We start from the raw sequence: 16,838 nt of genomic DNA on the forward strand, positions 1-16,838 counted from the left end.
TTCATAATTGTATTGCTTTCACTAAAACGGGTTAATGTAAGTTTTCATTTTTGTTAATATGACACTATGGGTACGATTCAAAGAACAGTTCATAATAAGATCATCGATAGTGTTCAAGGTGATTATGAAAGTGTTAAAAGCATACGCGAGGGAATTGTTTTGGTGCTACAAAATTTTCTATCTTCAGCCCTAATTCAAGGTGGGTATGAAAGTGTTAAAGGCCAACGTACGATGTACCGCACATCCGGGGCAATAGTCCTCATATCAGCACTTTGTTTCATGCAAAGGCTTGTTTTGTGTATATAATGATGCGTCTCAGCTGGAAGCAAGTGTTCCTCACTTGGAATATTCCGAGTCCATCCAAACTGGCTGCAGACCCTATCTAGATGCATCTCAATAGTGGCCCAAAATATAATCGGGTTACGGTATGACCACAAGGCTCTGTCAGCTGTGCACTGACGGGGAAGTCGTCTCAGTAACACATCATCATATGGAAGCCGTATAAACTGCATCAACATATTATAATACCAAATAGATGTTTTAACTTTAACATAGCGTCATATTATAATACCAAATAAATGTTACTTGTCGAGGTTGTAACGCCACAAGTGCTGTGTGACATGTAGGCAATACATGTGCTGGCGTAGTTTTGTTTGTCCGTCTATTATGCCACCTACATATGAACTAACGTATACAAATGAATATAGTTACTAATAACTAAAGGTATAGAGTAACAATAATATACCTCGAACCATAGGGTCCAAGAATGGTTGGAATATCCTGCGGTGCCAGGTTCTGGAATAATGCATATATCATTTCTGAGAGTTGGTGCGAGGACTGGAATTCTTTCATACACCTACTGTCGTACTAAAAGTAGCACACCATTAATTCCCTTGCATTGATCATTTGTGGAGGCTTTACACAAATTTCTATAAAGATGCGCGAGAACCGCACTACCCCAACTAATATGTCTACTTGGACTTAAGTCAATGATGTTATATAGAAAGCTCAATGGGACATCGTACAAATTAGAGTCAAAAAATAGAACGTTGTCCATTAGAGCTAACATGTATACTCTAGCCTGCTGTTAGTCAAACTCGTGAGTGTCTCCAACATTTCTACCCAACTCCGCTTTTAATACAGAAAAGTGATATCCTCCCTCTCTGTACACCTTTAGTACGAATATGTTCAACATCGATCCCTAAGCAGGTAATCACTAATGGTAACCATTCCGCATCACTAGTTTCATACCAAATACTGGATACAACGTCTCCGTCTATTGGTAAACCCCATAAAATCTGGACGCCTTGCAACATTACAGTTGCTTCTCCTACACATATTAATACAGATTATATATATATATATATATATATATATATATATATATATATATATATATATATATATATATATATATATATATAGTGGTAGGATCAGGGAGAAGTAACCAATCGGGGGGAAGCGGGGGGAAGCAAAAATTTTTTTTTATCATTTTTTGAAAAAAATTTGTTCACGAACATTATAGATTGGATGAAAATATGAACATTTAATAAAGACACTTTGTGATAAATGTTTTTATTTTGGCGGGAAAACGCTCGAAGACTCAATATATAACAATTATCGTGTTTTTCGTGCGTATTTTAAGGTTTTAGATATTAGGTATAACGACCCTCACTTTTCCATTTCTATTTTACTAAAGTGCCCTTAGGGTTTGTGTGCTCATAAACTTTATTTGACAAAACGTTGACCAAATAGTAAACTCTTAGTCGACACTCTCTGTTAATTAAAGGTTATGTTTTTCTGTGATATTATAAATTCTAAACTGCAATGTAATATTTAAATGTAACATTTATATATAAATGTAAAACATTTGGGAAATAAATAAAATTAGCAAAAGTTAAGGACTAAATAATACTTATCATATAAAAAAAGTATAAAAATATATATATAAATAAATGTGAGCCGAAATAAAAAAAAATAATAATATTAATATAAAAAAATGGGGGCTAGCTATTTAAAAATAATAATAAAACAAATACAATTAAAAGATAAATACTAAGCTTGAATCCTACTCTAATCACAACTCATTTATCTTAATCCTAAATTAATCATCTAGAATGATCTATGAGTAATCCTAATGTGATTATGACTCTAAAACTTGCACTATAAAAAGACCCTCATATCTCCTCACTTTTGCATTACAAAATCACACTCCAATCTCATCTCTTCTCTCTTTTTGTTCGGCAATTACAACCCACCACCATCACCACCCTAGCTGACCACCACCACCTCCAAAACAGCCCTCCATCGTCACCATTCTGCTACGTTTCTGCAGCTCATCACCACCGCCACCCTGCTGTGTTTCTGTAGGCCCAAAATCACCCAATCAACGCCATTGTTTGCTACCTTTTTGCAGCCTCCTGTCTACCACATTCTGCAGCCTCTGCTGTTGTCTCTGTGCACCCAAAACAGCCTCAAAACCCGCCTAAATTAGCCTCCTGCAATCGCTTGTTTTGAGGTTGCTGTCCGTCGCTAGAACCACCACCAAAACCACCACGTTGTGCTACTTTTTGCTCCTGTTTTGTTGTTTCTGCTGCTGTACAGTTTCACCATCACCATCAAATACCACTTTTTTTTTACTTTAACTCACTTAAGGTATCCCTAAAATCATAAACTAATCATAATTTTAATTTTGTTTCAATTCTTTAAGATTGTAAGTTTATATTATGATTAAAAAGAATGAAGTTTATGAACTTTAATAAGTATGTATGAATGTAAATAGTTGAAGAAGGTTTAAAGAATATGAATATGAATATGAATATGATTAAAGATAAGAAAAGAGGTTAAACATGCATGCATGCATTCGTGTGTATGTATATGAGTATGAAGTGTAAAATTATAATCATGATTATATGTATGTATATTAGTATGATTAACATGAAAAGATTATGATATATGTAACAGATAAAAATATTGTAATAAGTATTATGATAAACATGATTAGGTATGCATAATTAATCTAATAAACACAATAAGTTAAATAAAATGTTATGATAATGAAAAGTATAAAGATTTTATTATGATTAAGTTATTATGATAAGTTTTTATAATAAATATAGAGGATAATGATTATGAAATTATAAATGATAATAAAAAATAATGATGACTTGTTTTAAAATAAAAGTAATAATGAATTAGATAATTAAGAACTTAATGTGATAAGATGATAATGGTAACTTTAAAACAGATTACAATTTAGATAAGATAAAATTTGAGAATTTAAAACTTATCTAAAACATTTAAAGTATAACATATCTAAAATATTAAATAAAGAGATACTGTTATATAATAACATACAATAACATATAAACTTATCTATTATTATCACATCCTAGTTTAATTAAGTTATACTTATCATATAATCTTTTACTAATAGTAATGTATAATTCAAATAAACTATTAAGTATAATAATATGATATATAATATTAAACGTGTTGTATTCCTATACACACATAATACTTAGAAACTATAATCATACCGATAACGTATGACTTATACAAACTTCACCAAAACTTACGGTCATGGGATGATATCGCAGAGTGCTTATGGGAATAAGGTTTTGGATTAAACAAAAGGTTGTAGACTAAGTCTAGCCGAAAGTTCCTGACCCCCGCATCTGGTCATCTTTTGACTTACTTGATAGCACCGAGGTTTGGGCAAAGTTGTATAACCTCTAAACTTGATTATATTGGACATAACTTGATTGCAAACTCAAAAACTCATAAGATTCTTACTTGTCGGATTGAACAAACTAATGACCAAACTTATATCTCTAGGTTGAGATCCCGGTCGTTTACTCTCGTTCATTTACATCCGTGGAATAAACTTCATATGCTGTTAAGGTGAACTTCATAGCCCCATTTTTTTACTATTTCTTAACTATTTTACAAACTTTGGGGTAAGACACATGATTGCTTTTAAACTGTTTTATGCTTTAGACACCCGTAAGCATAGCATGCTTCTTTATGTTGCATGTTAGCCGCTTTTTCTAAATCATGAAGTCCTATATTCGGATACATTGAGTCAAAATAATTTCTTAACCCGTTGCGTAAAATAGCACTTGGGTTCCCCGCAATATATGCGTCAAAGTAAACACATCGTAACTTATGGGTTTCCCAATGTGATATCCCCCATCTTTCAAACGAAAGTCTCTTATAAACCAAGGCATTCTTGGAACGTTCTTCGAATGTCTTACAAACTGATTTCGCCGTAAATAGTTGTGCCGAAGAATTCTGACCGACTCTAGACAAGATTTCATCAATCATGTCTCCGGGTAGGTCTCTTAAAATATTGGGTTGTCTATCCATTTTGTGTTTTTATACTGTAAAATAGACAAGAGTTAGATTCATAAAAAAAATACTTATTAATACAAGCAATTTTTACATATATCATAAAGCATAAGCACACTATATTACATATATTACACCACACGAATACAACTATCTTATTCAGACTCGCTCGTTTCTTCTTCTTCGGTTTTGGTTCGTTTTGCCAAGTTTCTAGGGATATATGATGTTCCTCTAATACGAGCTGTCATTTTCCACAACGGTTTAGAAAAACCTGGTGGTTTAGAGGTTCCCGGGTCATTATTACAACTTAAGGGCTTCGGGGATTGACGATACATATAAAGTTCATCGGGGTTGAAATTAGATTTTTCTATTTTTATGCCATTTCCCTTATTATTTTCTTTTGCCTTTTTAAATTCAGTTAGGGTAATTTCTATAACATCATCGGAATTCTCGTCAGAATCCGATTCATCGGAGAATTTGTAATCCTCCCAATATTTTGCTTCCTTGGCGGAAACACCATTGACCATAATTAACCTTGGTCGGTTGGTTGAGGATTTTTTTTACTTAACCATTTTATTATTTCCCCCACCTGTTCTATTTCCTCCTCCGGTTCCTCCTCTTCCAGTTCTGATTCTTCTTCCGGTTCTGATTCTTCTTCTGGTTCTTCTTCGGGAACTTGTGAATCAGTCCAATATATATTCGACTCTTCGTTATTATTAGGTGAGTCAATGGGATTTGTGCTAGAGATAGACATCTATCATACAATATCAAACATGTTAAGAGATTAATATATCACATAATATATACATGTTAATAATATATAGTTTCCAACAAAAATGTTAACAATCATTTTTAAAGAAAACACGGTCGAAGTCCAGACTCACTAATGCATCCTAACAAACTCGATAAGACACACTAATGCAAATTTTCTGGTTCTCTAAGACCAACGCTCTGATACCAACTGAAATGTCCCGTTCTTATTGATTAAAAACGTTCCATATTAATTGATTTCGTTGCGAGGTTTTGACCTCTATATGAGACGTTTTTCAAAGACTGCATTCATTTTTAAAATAAACCATATCCTTTATTTCATAAATAAAGGTTTAAAAATCTTTACGTAGATTATCAAATAATGATAATCTAAAATATCCTGTTTACACACGACCATTACATAATGGTTTACAATACAAATATGTTACATCGAAATCAGTTTCTTGAATGCAGTTTTTACACAATATCATACAAACATGGACTCCAAATCTTGTCCTTATTTTAGTATGCAACAGCGGAAGCTCTTAGTATTCACCTGAGAATAAACATGCTTTAAACGTCAACAAAAATGTTGTTGAGTTATAGGTTTAACCTATATATATCAAATCGTAACAATAGACCACAAGATTTCATATTTCAATACACATCCCATACATAGAGATAAAAATCATTCATATGGTGAACACCTGGTAACCGACATTAACAAGATGCATATATAAGAATATCCCCATCATTCCGGGACACCCTTCGGATATGATATAAATTTCGAAGTACTAAAGCATCCGGTACTTTGGATGGGGTTTGTTAGGCCCAATAGATCTATCTTTAGGATTCGCGTCAATTAGGGTGTCTGTTCCCTAATTCTTAGATTACCAGACTTAATAAAAAGGGGCATATTCGATTTCGATAATTCAACCATAGAATGTAGTTTCACGTACTTGTGTCTATTTTGTAAATCATTTATAAAACCTGCAAGTATTCTCATCCCAAAATATTAGATTTTAAAAGTGGGACTATAACTCACTTTCACATATTTTTACTTCATCGGGAAGTAAGACTTGGCCACTGGTTGATTCACAAACCTGTAACAATATATACATATATATCAAAGTATGTTCAAAATATATTTACAACACTTTTAATATATTTTGATGTTTTAAGTTTATTAAGTCAGCTGTCCTCGTTAGTAACCTACAACTAGTTGTCCACAGTTAGATGTACAGAAATAAATTGATAAATATTATCTTGAATCAATTCATGACCTAGTGTATACGTATCTCAGTATTGATCACAACTCAAACTATATATATTTTGGAATCAACCTCAATCCTATATAGCTAACTCCAACATTCACATATAGAGTGTCTATGGTTGTTCCGAAATATATATAGATGTGTCGACATGATAGGTCGAAACATTGTATACGTGTCTATGGTATCTCAAGATTACATAATATACAATACAAGTTGATTAAGTTATGGTTGGAATAGATTTGTTACCAATTTTCACGTAGCTAAAATGAGAAAAATTATCCAATCTTGTTTTACCCATAACTTCTTCATTTTAAATCCGTTTTGAGTGAATCAAATTGCTATGGTTTCATATTGAACTCTATTTTATGAATCTAAATAGAAAAAGTATAGGTTTATAGTCAGAAAAATAAGTTACAAGTCATTTTTGTAAAGGTAGTCATTTCAGTCGAAAGAACGACGTCTAGATGACCATTTTAGAAAACATACTTCCACTTTGAGTTTAACCATAATTTTTGGATATAGTTTCATGTTCATAATAAAAATCATTTTCCCAGAATAACAACTTTTAAATCAAAGTTTATCATAGTTTTTAATTAACTAACCCAAAACAGCCCGCGGTGTTACTACGACGGCGTAAATCCGGTTTTACGGTGTTTTTCGTGTTTCCAGGTTTTAAATCATTAAGTTAGCATATCATATAGATATAGAACATGTGTTTAGTTGATTTTAAAAGTCAAGTTAGAAGAATTAACTTTTATTTGCGAACAAGTTTAGAATTAACTAAACTATGTTCTAGTGATTACAAGTTTAAACCTTCGAATAAGATAGCTTTATATGTATGAATTGAATGATGTTATGAACATCATTACTTCCTCAAGTTCCTTGCATAAACCTACTGGAAATGAGAAAAGTAGTTCTAGCTTCAAAGGATCCTTGGATGGCTTGAAAGTTCTTGAAGCAGAATCATGACACGAAAACAATTTCAAGTAAGATTTCCACTCGAAATAAGATTGTTATAGTTATAGAAATTGAATTAAAGTTTGAATATAATTATTACCTTGTATTAGAAAGATAACCTACTGTAAGTAACAAAGGTTTCTTGATCTTGGATGATTATTTGGAATGGATTTAGAAAACTTGGAAGTAAACTTGCAATCTTGGAAGTATTCTTGATTTTATGAAACTAGAACTTTTGGAATTTATGAAGAATACTTGGAACTTGAAGATAGAACTTGAGAGAGATCAATTAGATGAAGAAAATTGAAGAATGAAAGTGTTTGTAGGTGTTTTTGGTCGTTGGTGTATGGATTAGATATAAAGGATATGTAATTTTGTTTTCATGTAAATAAGTCATGAATGATTACTCATATTTTTGTAATTTTATGAGATATTTCATGCTAGTTGCCAAATGATGGCTCCCACATGTGTTAGGTGACTCACATGGACTGCTAATAGCTGATCATTGGAGTGTATATACCAATAGTACATACATCTAAAAGCTGTGTATTGTACGAGTACGAATACGGGTGCATACGAGTAGAATTGTTGATGAAACTGAACGAGGATGTAATTGTAAGCATTTTTGTTAAGTAGAAGTATTTTGATAAGTGTATTGAAGTCTTTCAAAAGTGTATGAATACATATTAAAACACTACATGTATATACATTTTAACTGAGTCATTAAGTCATCGTTAGTCGTTACATGTAAACGTTGTTTTGAAACCTTTAGGTTAACGATCTTGTTGAATGTTGTTAACCCATTGTTTATTATAACAAATGAGATGTTAAATTGTTATATTATCATGATATTATGATATATAATATATCTTAGTATGATATATATACAGTTAAATGTCGTTACAACGATAATCGTTACATATATGTCTCGTTTCGAAATCATTAAGTTAGTAGTCTTATTTTTACATATGTATTTCAATGTTAATACACTTAATAATATATTTACTTATCATTTAACATAATTAACCAAGTGTATCAATATCTTAATATGATTCATATGTACCTAGTAAGACGTTGTTATAACGATAATCGTTATATATATCGTTTTCGAGTTTCTTAAATTAATAGTCTCATTTTTATGTATATAACTCATTGTTAAAATACCTAATGAGATACATACTTATAATAAAATCATGTTAACTATATATATAACCATATATATGTCATCGTATAGTTTTTACAAGTTTTAACGTTCGTGAATCACCGATCAACTTGGGTGGTCAATTGTCTATATGAAACCTATTTCAATTAATCAAGTCTTAACAAGTTTGATTGCTTAACATGTTGGAAACACTTAATCATGTAAATAACAATTTCATTTAATATATATATAAACATGGAAAAGTTCGGGTCACTACATCTCGTGTATAAAAATATCATACACATAACCTATGTATAAAATCATTCTCTCGATACATAACATTCACTTTTCATTCATTGCTTGGCTTGGTAACCGACCTTAACATATAATGCGCATCAATAATATCTCCAAAAAAGAACATCTCGTCTGTATAATATATAAACCTCGAAGTACTAAACACCACGCCCACTAGCTCTTCCGTCTAGTGAACATTCTGGGTGGGGGTGTTAAACCCGGTAGCTACCTTTAGGATTCGCGTCAATTAGGCGTGCACTAATTCTCAAAATTAGTGATGTTCCCTAATTCCTAGGTTACCAAGCAATAATAATCAGGGGAAAAATATATTCATCAATTGGTGGTAATTATCATGTCCACCTAATTCAATAATAATCCACAGAACTTCTGTCTGCATAATAATTCATTCGAGGAATGTTTTGCTTGTGGCTATCTCGTCAAACATTTATAAAAAGCATTTTAACGACCTGTCAAAGTACACTTGATGACCATCATTATCTTGGTCCCACAACTTGATCATAACTCTATATGAATTTGATAAATAACCTTGCATTCTTTATTTAAAAATGATTTCCCATAAAGGAAACCTACCAAGATATGTAAGTTTAGAAAAACCATACATTATTACTTAACCCAAAAGTTGACCAAAACAAAGTCAACTACATCCACTATTAAATGTATCAAAATAGAATGCAAGTTAATGTTTAACAAAAGCTGCCATCATAAATATGCAGACTCTTTAAGCACAGTGGAAGCAATCAATCATGAACCAGAGAATAAAACATGCGAGTAACTGTCAACAAAAATGTTGAGTGAATTATAGGTTTAATATTGCAAACAATATTTAATGTAAACCATAAAAATTTATGTTTGAAAACATAAAAACTCCTTTTTGGACCACAAAATTATATGCTAGAAAACATATAAAAATATTATTCCATTTTCCGTGAGCCACCTGGTAACTACTTAACCATTTATTTACCTTTGCCAAACACAATAAATAATATACACCGAACAAGTGTATCTTCAACTAAATACGAAGTACTAAACATTCCGATTATAAATTGCTAGCGCGACTAGCTCGAAATGGGGTTGTCAAACTCGATAGATCTATCCGTAGAATTCGCGTTCACCAGTAGAAACCAGTGATTACAGTTACCAGACTAGGGAATATTTTTGTTCAACTCACAATGAATAATTTAAACCAACCTCCACTTTAGTCCAAAATATAAAATAAATTGCATGTATTCTCATCCCAAAAGATTTAAATAGAAAAAAGGGACTATAACTCACCTTAATAGCAAACGAAGTAACCACACAAATAAGCGAATAACAAATGAAAGTAAAGTGATCAGGAATGATCACAACGCCAACCTATAAATAAAGCAGGTCGATATAAATAACTAACTTAGGTCAAGTCTTAGTATGATAGCTATTGTACATGTTGCAAGTAGACATAGAACAATACTCAACATGCATCGGTTTGATCGGAACAGCGTACGGACACACACTTTCTATTTTTAGAAAATTTATATTTTTAGCAGGTTTCCTTTTTTGGAAAGTTTCTATTTTTGGAAAGTTTCTATTTTAGGAAAGTTTCTATTTTTGGAAAGTTTCTGTTTTAGGAAAGTTTCTATTTTTAGAAAGTTTCCAAATTAGAAAGTTTCCATATTTAGAAAATTTTTATTTTTAGAAAGTTTTTAAGTTAGGAAAGTTTCCTTAATTAGAAAGTCAACAAAAGTCAACTAAAAGTCAAAGTCAACCGAAAGTCAACTCAAAAGTCAACCTTGGTCAAACATAGTCAACATTAATTTTAAAAGTGTAAGTTGTAATAATAATATAAGTTATAATGTTACTTAAAGTGAAATATGTATAATTATGTCATAACATAAGTTTAATTAAATTAAAATGAATTATTAAAGTTAACATAAGTTTAAATGATATAATTAATATAACATAAGTATTTAATTAATTAATTAAATATTAGTCATAATATATGTATTATTAATTAATAATAAATTTTAAATCATATCTTAAGTATAATTATTTAATAATGAATTATTAATCATATCATAAGTTTCTAATTATAATTATTAAATCATAAGTTTTAATAATTAAATTATAATTAAATAATAACTAAGTCTTATAATAATTAAATAATTAATTAATCCTTATTATAAGTCTTTTAATAATAATCTCATAATATAAGTTTAATACTTATCATAAGTATTTTTCATTAATAATAAAGGTATTATTAATCATAAGTTTAATTAAAATGTTAATTAAATCATAAGTAATAATTAAATGATATAATAAATATATATCATAAGTCTTAAATTATAAGAATTACTTTTTATATCATAACTAATTTAATAATAATCAAAATCATTATTTATATCATAAGTTTTAATAATTAACCATAAGTTTTAATTAAAAGTTCATCGGGTCATAACTTGAGCCCCGGGTGTCGGTTTTCGGCGAGCCTTATATATATATATCTCCGCCTAATCAAACCACCCGACACATTAGTGCACTCAAGAACACTCCAAGAACAGTAACCAAGTCGTGATGATCAGCCATTAAACAACTTGGAACTTTAATCCGATTCAAAACACGTTTTAGTCATAACGGGTGATCCGTGGCTCGGATTTAGATGACCCGAATATGAAAGTTCATCCCATCATCAATCCTAATACACTAGTACACCCTAAAGACTCCACAAGTAGTCACAAAGTCGGACCAAACCTGGTACAATTCGTTTTCACATTTTAATTCCAACAAAACACCATTTTAATCATAACTTTTGATCCGGAATTCGAAAAGAGGTGAATCAAAAGCCTAAAATTATGTACTAAATAAGAGGAACTCATTATATACTTTATTTCATCAAAAATCACAGTTAAGTTCACTGATTTTAACCATCAAGCTGCTGTCCCAATTTAATTAAACCGAAAACATGAATTAACGAGCATTTCTACGCATACTAACAACAATACAATAACATACAATCATCATACTATCAATATAAAATCAAACTACAGTAAAATATATGAGAAATCAAAGAGCTAGGGTTAGGGTTTATACCCTAATCGAGAAGTGAAAGGTATAGACGCGTAGAGAACGATGCGGTGAATCTGGAAATGATGAAAGCCCTTTGATTTGCTTGCTTGATTGTTGAAGATGATGATGAATGTGGTGATGGTAGGTGACAGCTCAAAAGGGAGGAGAGGGAGGAGGAAAAACTTGAGAGAAAATATTAGGTTTGGTGGAAAATGCTAATGAGAGTGTAATTCCAAAAATGAGGAAAAAATGAGGCTATACACCCCTCCCTTGGTGTATTTCGGCCAAAAACTTAATGGGGTGGGCCCTACATGGCCCACAATGATAAATGTGTAATTACTTTTAGCCCGAACGCCCGATCGAAGCCCAAAACGCGAAACGCTACTACGCGATTGATTTTTCGGAGAGATAACAAATACGCGACGAATAAAATATATAAACACTATATATAATCATATGACATTAAAATATCATATTTAAAATAATTAGGACTTAAAAATCCCAAAAGCTTGACCGTTGGTTTGAAAATCGAAAAGATTCACCGAATAGAAATCTGCGACACGTAGAAACGTATAACTAAAAATATGAATACAAATATTCACATAGCATATAATAATTAATATATTATTACAAAAATAATAATATAGGTCATAGAAATGACATGGCACGAATAATAGTTAACGGTCGTTAAATAGTTAACGGTAAAAGATAACGGAAAAGTAGCGTCGTTACAGTACCTTCCCGTTACGGAAATTTCGTCCTGAAATTTAAGCAGGTGCAGGGGTTGGCGCAGCATCTGGGAATAAATGCGGGTACTTCTGTTTCATCTGATCTTCACGCTCCTAAGTGAACTCGGGATCGCGTCTGGCGTTCCATCTAGCTCGAACAATAGGAATTCTGCTCTGCTTAAGAGTCTTAACCTCTCGATCCATAATTTCAACAGGTTCCTTAATAAAATGAAGTTGCTTATCAACATGAAGTTCCTCCAGAGGAATAGTTTCATCGGCATCGGCCAAACACTTCTTCAAATTCGACATGTGAAAAACGTCGTGAACAGCACTGAGTTCTTGTGGCAATTTTAAACGATAAGCCACGGGTCCAACTCTCTCAATAATCTCAAACGGTCCAAAAAAAATGAGGATTCAACTTGTCTCTCTTACCAAATCGTACCACACCCTTCCAAGGTGATACTTTCAACATAACACGGTCAGCGACCTGAAACTCAATATATTTCCTTCTCCTTGTGGCATAGATCTTTTGCCGACTTCTGGCAGTTCTCAATCTTTCTTTAATCTGTACGATTTTCTTGGCAGTCTCATGAATAATTTCTGGACCTGTGAGTTGAGCATCCCCAACCTCATTCCAACAGATAGGAGACCTACACTTTCTGCCATACAGAGCTTCAAACAGTGTGGCCTTAATACTTGCATGATAACTGTTGTTATAAGAAAATTCAGCCAACGGCAAGTATCTCTCCCAACCATTACCGAAATCAATTACGCATGCCCTCAACATGTCTTCCAACGTTTGGATGGTCCTTTCACTCCAACCATCCGAATATGGATGATAAGCGGTGCTCATACCCAATTTAGTTCCCAAAGCATCTTGTAAGGAATGCCAAAACCTCGATGTAAATCGACTGTCTCGGTCCGAAATAATCGATACAGGAACACCATGTCTAGAAACATTCTCCTTCAAATACAAACGAGTAAGCTTCTTCATTGAATCTGTTTCCTTAATTGGCAAGAAATGAGTTGACTTATTGAGTCGGTCAATAATCACCCAAATGGTATCATAACCACCCACAACTCTTGGTAACTTCGTAATAATGTGCATCTTAATACCTTCCTACTTCCACTCGAGAATTTCAGGTTGCACCAGAAGTTCCGAACGATTTCCGATGCTTAGCTTTGACCTTAGCACAGGTCAACCACTTAGCCACATAAGTAGCCACATCAGCTTTCAAGTTAGGCCACCAGTATAGCTCTTTAAGATTATGATACATCTTTCCTGAACCAGGATGTATAGAGTACCTAGACTTATGAGATTCATCTAAAACAAGTTGTCGCAAATCACCAAATTTTGGAACCCAAAGACGTCCCGCACAATACCGAGTACCATCGGTTCATACCTCAACTGTTTACTCAAGCCTCTGACCTTCCCGTTACGAAATTTTCCTCCTTCAAGGCTTCTTATTGTGTCTCAAGAATCTGCCTAGCGAGGTTAGTTCGAATTTTCATTCAAGGCTCTAAACCTACGAGGTTCAACTCTTTCTTTTTGACTCAAAGCATCAGCCACGACATTGGCTATTTCCCGAAATGGCCAAAGGAGTTCACAATCATAATCGTTCAACAATTCCACCCATCTTCGCTACCTCATATTCCACTGTCTTTGATCAAAGATATGTTGAAGACTTTTGTGATCAGTGTACACTGTACATTTGACCCCATATAAGTAATGTCTCCACTTCTTGAGTGCGAACACAACAACTCCCAATTCTAAATCATGGGTTGTATAATTATGTTCATGAATCTTCTACTAACGTGACGCGTAAGCTATGACTTTCTTTCGATGCATCAAAACACAACCAAAGTCTTGGCACGAAGCATCACAATAAATAAAAAAAAAATCATTACCCTCAGGTAGTGATAATATCGGTGCAGAAGTTAACTTCTTCAGAGTTTAGAAAGCAGACTCGTATTCACACTTCCACTCGTACTTCTTCCCCTTATGCGTTAAAGTAATTGGAGGTTTCGCTACTCGTGAAAAATCTTGAATGAACCTTCTATAATAGCCTGCCAAACCTAGGAGCTGACGAATCTGAGTAGGAGTTTTTGGAAATTTTCCACTTCCCAATTGCCTCAATCTTAGCAGGATCAACTTGAATTCCCTGTTTACTAACAACGTGCTCAAGGAATTGAACTTCTTTCAACCAGAATGCACATTTCGAAAAACTCAGAATACAACTCTTCTTTTCTTAACAAATCGAGCACTAACTTCAAATGTTCTTCATGCTCTTGATCACTCTTGGAATAAATTAGAATATCATCGACGAAAATGATAACAAATTTGTCCAGATAGGGTATACATGTAGTGACCCGAAATTTTCCATGTTTATATATATTAATTGAGATTGATATTTACATGACTAAATGTTTCCAATATGTTAAGCAATCAAACTTGTTAAGACTTGATTAATTGAAATATGTTTCATATAGACAATTGACCACCCAAGTTGACCGGTGATTCACGAACGTTAAAACTTGTAAAAACTATATGATGACATATATATGGATATATATATAGTTAACATGATACTATGATAAGTAAACATATCATTAACTATATTAACAATGAACTACATATGTAAAAACAAGACTACTAACTTAATGATTTTTAAACGAGACATATATGTAACGATTATCGTTGTAAAGACATTTAATGTATATATATCATATTAAGAGATATTCATACATGATAATATCATGATAATATAATAATTTAAAATCTCATTTGATATTATAAACATTGGGTTAACAACATTTAACAAGATCGTTAACCTAAAGGTTTCAAAACAACACTTACATGTAACTACTAACGATGACTTAACGACTCAGTTAAAATGTATATACATGTAGTGTTTTAATATGTATTTATACACTTTTGAAAGACTTCAATACACTTATCAAAATACTTCTACTTAACAAAAATGCTTACAATTACATCCTCGTTCAGTTTCATCAACAATTCTACTCGTATGCACCCGTATTCGTACTCGTACAATACACAGCTTTTAGATGTATGTACTATTTGTATATACACTCCAATGATCAGCTCTTAGCAGCCCATGTGAGTCACCTAACACATGTGGGAACCATCATTTGGCAACTAGCATGAAATATCTCATAAGATTACAAACATATGAGTAATCATTCATGACTTATTTACATGAAAACAAAATTACATATCCTTTATATCTAATCCATACACCAACGACCAAAAACACCTACAAACACTTTCATTCTTCAATTTTATTCATCTAATTGATCTCTCTCAAGTTCTATCTTCAAGTTCTAAGTGTTCTTCATAAATTCTACAAGTTCTAGTTACATAAAATCAAGAATACTTTCAAGTTTGCTAGCTCACTTCCAATCTTGTAAGGTGATCATCCAACCTCAAGAAATCTTTGTTTCTTACAGTAGGTTATCATTCTAATACAAGGTAATAATCATATTCAAACTTTGGTTCAATTTCTATAACTATAACAATCTTATTTCAAGTGATGATCTTACTTGAACTTGTTTTCGTGTCATGATTCTGCTTCAAGAACTTCGAGCCATCCAAGGATCCATTGAAGCTAGATCCATTTTTCTCTTTTCCAGTAGGTTTATCCAAGGAAATTAAGGTAGTAATGATGTTCATAACATCATTCGATTCATACATATAAAGCTATCTTATTCGAAGGTTTAAACTTGTAATCACTAGAACATAGTTTAGTTAATTCTAAACTTGTTCGCAAACAAAAGTTAATCCTTCTAACTTGACTTTTAAAATCAACTAAACACATGTTCTATATCTATATGATATGCTAACTTAATGATTTAAAACCTGGAAACGGGAAAAACACCGTAAAACCGGATTTACGCCGTCGTAGTAACACCGCGGGCTGTTTTGGGTTAGTTAATTAAAAACTATGATAAACTTTGATTTAAAAGTTGTTATTCTGAGAAAATGATTTTTATTATGAACATGAAACTATATCCAAAAATTATGGTTAAACTCAAAGTGGAAGTATGTTTTCTAAAATGGTCATCTAGACGTCGTTCTTTCGACTGAAATGACTACCTTTACAAAAACGACTTGTAACTTATTTTTTCCGACTATAAACCTATATTTTTTCTGTTTAGATTCATAAAATAGAGTTCAATATGAAACCATAGCAATTTGATTCACTCAAAACGGATTTAAAATGAAGAAGTTATGGGTAAAACAAGATTGGATAATTTTTCTCA

The 16,838-nt window shown here is 32.2% G+C and overlaps 1 pseudogene; it reads right to left on the reverse strand.

The window, feature by feature from the left end:
- Window positions 1–2,474: 2,474 nt before the first annotated feature.
- The window catches only part of LOC139876205 (calcium/calmodulin-regulated receptor-like kinase 1), a 152,402-nt pseudogene continuing 138,038 nt past the window's right edge, over window positions 2,475–16,838 (reverse strand).

The sequence above is a fragment of the Rutidosis leptorrhynchoides genome, chromosome 11 (genome assembly GCF_046630445.1).
Source record: "Rutidosis leptorrhynchoides isolate AG116_Rl617_1_P2 chromosome 11, CSIRO_AGI_Rlap_v1, whole genome shotgun sequence".
Taxonomy (NCBI): Eukaryota; Viridiplantae; Streptophyta; class Magnoliopsida; order Asterales; family Asteraceae; genus Rutidosis; species Rutidosis leptorrhynchoides.